Below are 6,777 nucleotides of genomic sequence, written 5' to 3' on the forward strand. Positions count from 1 at the left end.
TAAATGCTAAATTTTATTGTACAAGTAGCATTTTCCTTGCAGTAATATATACCCCTTCTTTCCTTTTTTTTTTTCTTTTAAGTAAATACCAAATCGGTACCCAAAAGATTTTGATGTTGACAAGATGGTACGTGACTTTTGTTATTGATAAAATAGACCTTAAATAATTTTGAAATTTGACAAGCGTGTCCCCAATCTTGCTGGAGCAAATCTCTGGCAAGCACAATACTAACGTGGCCATTACGTTTTGATGACATGGCAAAAACCTTTCCCAACCCTAATTCTTCCCCTCCAACGCACTTCTCCTTCCCCCTCCTCAACGCACTTCTCCTTCCCCCTCCTCAACGCACTCTCCCTACCCCTTCCTGAATGTACTTTGCCCTCTCCCCAACCTTAATCCCTCCCTCCCCCTCCCTAACCCTACTCCCCCCCTCCTCAATCTAAAATTCCCCATTCTGAACTCTAATTCCTTTTCCTTACCCCTTTGAACCCTAATCCCTCATTGCCAACGCACTGTCTCACATTCTTAACTCATTCTCCCCCATAACGGCAGTGGAACTCAACATTCTCAATCTTACAGAGCCAATGTCACTGACACCGCATGGTCGCCATCTCGTCGTCGGATCTTCTGCATCCTCCAGCGTTGTTTGTCACTTCCGTCGGTATTGCATCGTTTGTGCGCCTTCACTGTTGTCGTCTTGCCTAAACCCACTGTGCGCCTTCACTGTTATGCTTCGCGGTGGCTCGCTTCCTTCCTTGTGGTCCAACATAAAAACAGACACATAACAGCAGCGTCTCACTCATCGGCCTCGTCTCCGTCACCTCTGCTTGCTGCTCACCACTAGTTGCCGCTTGTATCTGTTTGCTGCTCGCCACCAGTCGCTGCACTGCCTCCTCTGTCTGTGTTCCATCTTGGCTCCGTCGTGTCCTGCCTCTTCTGTCTCTGTTGTTCTTCTTCTGACCTTGTCTAAATCTGCTTCTTACTTCGGTGATATCTGTATTAAGTTTTTTTTATTTTATTTTGATTATTGTATATGAATTTGTTTGTTTTCTCTTAGTTTTATTGTTATTAATCTTTTTGAATTGTAAATTAATCTAAAAATTTGGGACAATTCATGATTGAAAGAGTGAGAGAGTGTGATGGAGAAGGGAGATCTTTTGCTAGATTAGCGTTCAGGAAGATTTCCAGGTTTAGGGCAACTCATGAGTGAGATGGTGCGTTAGGGAAGGGGGATTCAGGTTCAGAGGGGGAAGGGAGGGGGATTAGGGTTAGGGGATTTTGGAATTTTTAGGTTGGACTGAGTAATTAATTAAAATTCAACCTTGGATTTTTCGGTGGCTACCTCAGCATCTTTCTCATCGGAAATGTACTCCGGCGAGCTCAGGACACACTTGTCAAATTTTAAAATCATTTAGAGTCTATATTGTCAACAACAAAAGTCAGGTACCATTTTGTCAACGCCAAAATCTTTTGGGTACCGATTTGGTATTTATCTCTTTTTTTTTTTTACTTAAATAAGCTAAAAAATCAAGAAAAACAAAGAAACTGTTTAAATAGAGGGATAGTCTGTTTAAGATTATTCTTAAACTCCTTCTAAGAAAAAGGAAATTCCACTTGATAAAGTTATAACCTTATCGCCATCTTTGTCATAATGTCTGTCACCGTGTTTTCATCTCTCATAATCAAACGAAAGTCAATATGCCAATTCCAATGCATGATATCCTTATTTTGAGCACTAAGGGATCAATAAATCCAAAATCATCTTGGTGATTAGTAACAAGATTAAACGCTTCCACACAATCGTCTCACAAATAACATCTCGTTGACCCACATCCCAGGCTAAGAGATATCATCTCCAAATAGCAAACAATTCCCCTTGAAAATTTCTATTACTCTCAATCATTTCCAAACACTCTCTTCGCTAACTCCCATTACAATCTCTAATAATGCAAGCAAAACTAACACTATCACCAAAATTAGGATAACTATCATCACAATTAATCTTGAAAGTACCAATGAGAAATTTCAAGAACCATTTAGAATAGAGGGGAGAGACATACGTTGTAATTCAAAAATACTCTTAAACTCTTTTTCTAAAGCTAATGTCAGATAAATCACTTTTTTCTGGAGGCCAAGTCTCATGAGGATTAAAGATGTCATTATTCCTTACTCTCCATATCCGCTAAAGTTCCAAAAAGTACCTGAACGGATGCTCTCTGCTATGATATAAGAACCAGTTCTTCAAATTTAAAAAATGACAAGAAATATGCAACCTATGTCATACAAGCTGAGCTTTTAGATAATTCCAAATACAATGTAAAATCGATTTCTGACTAGAAAGATAATCTTGAGCACCTATTCAATGACGACTTTCCTCTTCTAAAGCAAAAATTTACAACTGCTCATATAGCCAAACCAAACACTTGTACTTTTTTAGAATAAACTGGCGCCAAAACCAAAGTCAATTCTTCCGCTTCTCCCAACCAAATAACTGCTTACACAACCATTATCATATTTGTTACTTTTTCCTAATGAAAGTGATATTATGACTACTATTTACATGTTTTCGTTGAAAAGATGTAATAATAATATGTTGAGGTAATTGACTGAGGTTAGGCTGTAATTTTTATTCCAAAAAAAAAAATAGTTGAGTTTCGTATGTTATTTATCATGCAATTCACATATTCATTACTTCTGTAAAGTAACAATTTAAGTTAATGTATCTTAAATTAATTTATGTTAAAATATATTAAAATTATTAGAATTAAATTTTGAAGTGATCCCTAAAATTATACTTGAGATTTAAAGTGATATCTAAATTTAATAATTACTCAATTTTATTTTTGAAATTATACTCCAAGAACTCATAGTAATCTTTTAGATAATTTATGGGACAATTCACTATATTAAGCCAAGGGGAGCAAAAAATTACACAAATCCGTCAAACCAAAAATTATTTCATGAATCAACCAATGCATGTTTATATGTAGTTCGAATCAACTAGATTCGAACTTGATCTACACATAATTCAAATAATGTTGCTTTGAATTATACACAAAACTCACACACACACTAATTTGAATCAACGCACGTACAATAATTCGAATTAGGTTGATTCGAATTACACCCTGATTTATTAAAAAAATTAATAATTTATTAAAAAATTTATTAAAAAAATAATAATTTAAAATAAAAAATATATATTTTATTTCATACATTAAAAAAAGCTAACAAAATATTTAATTACGAGACTTCTTTAAAATATTAATGAGCTATCAATTCGAATTCCATACAATACTCTTTTGTCCATTTTTAATAGCTCGTGAATATTTTTTAATAATTTTTTTTAAATTATATGGTGAGATATTACATGATTCGAATTACGCATGGGAAGTTCAATCACTCTTATTCGAATTATATGGTGAGCAATTCGAATTCTATACAATATTCTCCTGCCCATTCTTGATAGCTCATGAATATTTTTTAATAATTTATTTTAATCATACCACAAAAAATATTTTATTCTATGCAAAATAATTTAAAAAATGGCTTAAAAGATGTTAGGAGTACTATAAAAATTTGTAATGACTTAGAACATTAAAGAAATACTCTACATAGTCGATAATAATTTAGAAATTAAAGAAAATATATTTTTATCATGTATTTATCTAAATCACTAGAATATTATAAACTTTTATAGTAATCGTAACATTTTTTAAGCTATTTTTTAAATTATTTTGTATAGAATAAAATATATTTTTTAATTGTTTTGGATGGAATAAAATATTTTTTTAATTTCTAAATTATTATTGACTATGTAGAGTATTTTATTTAAAATTTGTGTACATGCATGTATTTACCTAAGTCATTAGAACATTACAAATTTTTATAGTACTCCTAACATTTTTTAATCAATTTTTTAAATTATTTTGCATAGAATAAAATATTTTTTTGTGGTATAGTTAAAATAAATTTATTAAAAAATATTCATGAGCTATCAAGAATGGGCAGAAGAGTATTGTATAGAATTCGAATTGCTCACCATATAATTCGAATTAGAGTGATTGAACTTCCCCATGCGTAATTCGAATCATATAATATCTCACCATATAATTTAAAAAAAATTATTAAAAAATATTCATGAGCTATTAAAAATGGACAAAAGAGTATTGTATGGAATTTGAATTGATAACTCATTAATATTTTAAAGAAGTCTCGTAATTAAATATTTTGTTAGCTTTTTTAATGTATGAAATAAAATATATATTTTTTAATTTTAAATTATTAATTTTTTTAATAAATGAGGGTGTAATTCGAATCAACCTGATTCGAATTATTGTATGTGTGTAATTCGAATCAGGTTGATTCGAATTAGTGTGTGTGTGAGTTTTGTGTATAATTCGAAGCAACATGATTCGAATTATGTGTAAATCAAGTTCGAATCTACTTGATTCGAACTACATATAAACATACATTGGTTGATTCATGAACCAGATTTTGATTTGGCGAATTTACGTAAAAATTTTTTCCCCTTGACTTATTTTAATATTTTGTCCTAATTTCTGTTCATCAATGGTCATCGAAAAATTGAAATAGACTGACTCCTACTACGCTAACACGCCAACGCCTTACTGACGTGGCAAACAAAATTAATTTTTTTGTTTGCGATGTGGTCCATTTTCCTTTTTAAATCTTTAATCCCCAATTTTTGTTTCTTCAATTCTCTTCTTTATTTTCTTCTTCTTCAACTTTATTCTCTACTCTCATTCTTCAAAATTCAATCATCAATACAATAAGTCAATAATAATGTAAAACACCAATAATTATTTATCAACAAAAACATAGTAAATTACATTATAAACTTTTCAACTGGTACAATAGCAAAGATAAGAGAAAAAAATATATCATTTCATAACTAAGACAAAATAAAATTCAATAAATTTTGTATAATTTTATTTGTAAGTAACATTTGAAATTAAATATTTTAGGAAATGAGAGAGAGAGAGAGCGAGAGAGAGTGTGGGTGGGAAACACAGGGAGGGGTAGAACGATAGGTCAGGTAAAGGATCCTAGAGTTTGGAACCGAGATGAGTATCGACGCTTGGAGAGTGAGTCTTTCTCTATCTTTGTGGATAATCTCCCATTTGACATCTCGAGGAGAGAGCTGTTTCAACTATTTAACTGGACTGGACGCATAAACGACATATACTTATCGAGGAAACACAAGAATGGTGGCTTATACATCTTTGCGTTCATACGATACACCACTAAAGGAGGAGCCTCAAAAGCCATAGCGGAAATGAATTATATGAGGTTGAGAGGCAAGGTTATTTTTGTGGGAGAAGCTAAATATAGAAGAATATCAGAGGTGAAGGACGAAAATAGGATTCCTCCACGAGGGGACCGCCGAAATGCTATGGATCGACAAGTACCAGAAGAAGGAAGAGAGGCTAAGAAGAACACAGATCCTCCTAACAAGGTTTTGATCAACGATAATAAGATTCAGGATCCACACGGCAATGGGTGGACAAAGAAGGTGGAAGTAGAGGTGGTGAAAGAAAACCTGAACTGGTTACAGAAGAGCCTGGTAGGGGGGTCGACGAAGGCGATTGACTTCAAAGCGCTGAGGGAATCGATTGCGATAATCTTTCCACATGTTATCCAGGTGCGAGAAATGGGTGCCTTTAAAGCACTATTGACCTTTGACAGTCTATTGAATGCAGAAGAGGCTTACACCTTCAATATGAATGGCCTACTACAGTTCTTCCACAGTGTATGGAGGTGGGACGAATCGGAGAGAAGTGAAACTCGTAGGGTGTGGCTAGAAGTTTTTGGGGTGCCATTACATGCATGGTCTGGTGATACTTTCAGATTAATAGGCAGTCAATGGGGTGAGGTGGTTCGCTGTGATAATGGGACGGAATCGTGCTCCTCATTTAGTGCTGGTCGTGTAGAAATTGATACATGTGTAATGGACGTAATCAAAGAATGGGTCCATATTACAATAGGCACCAGTGGCTTCGACATATTGGTAAAAGAAGTAGGCTGTGAAACATATGGTGTGGACGCTAAGGTGGGAATGATGAGGGATGGTGAGGATAGCGGTAAACAGCAGAGAATTTTAATTACAAAGCCTTGTGATGACGTAGCTATACCGGTGGTAAGGCCCATAACTTCGACACACAGTGCGGATCAGGTAGCGGAAGTGCTTATCGGAGTGATGCGAGAGGAGGTTGAAGATGAGGATAGAATGGTACTTTCAGAAACAATTTTGAATGAATGGAGTTATGATAATTTAAGACACAATCAAACGGAATTAGTAACTTATCAACCTAATAAAAGAGGTAATGAAAGCATGGCGGATTTCGTGGGGTATGACAAGGAGGATTCTGAAATGACTACTTCATGGGATTATGGTGATAAACATAATGGGCCAGGTAGAGAGAAAAAAAACACCAACATAGCTGTTTGTGCAAGGAAGCCCATCCATAGTTATAGATGCTGCAATTGTGTTTTGGGCCTTGATAGTCTATGGGCTGAAGGAAGCAAGCAGCTGGGTGAAGCCAATTTCCATCGTGGGCTTCACTTGGAGAGCCCGCATCGGATCTGTACCGGGTCGGGTGAGCAGCCAGCGGGTAGGGGAATTGAAGGAGAGACACGCCTCGCTGAACCCGGAAAGAAACTGCCTGGACCTGGGATTCTTCGACAGCTTGGGGCCGCGATTCCTACGGCTGGAGCAGCTCGATCATGCCCATTGGAAGAACGGCTGGCACGGC

Source organism: Arachis ipaensis, chromosome B10 (assembly GCF_000816755.2).
Source record: "Arachis ipaensis cultivar K30076 chromosome B10, Araip1.1, whole genome shotgun sequence".
Taxonomy (NCBI): domain Eukaryota; kingdom Viridiplantae; phylum Streptophyta; class Magnoliopsida; order Fabales; family Fabaceae; genus Arachis; species Arachis ipaensis.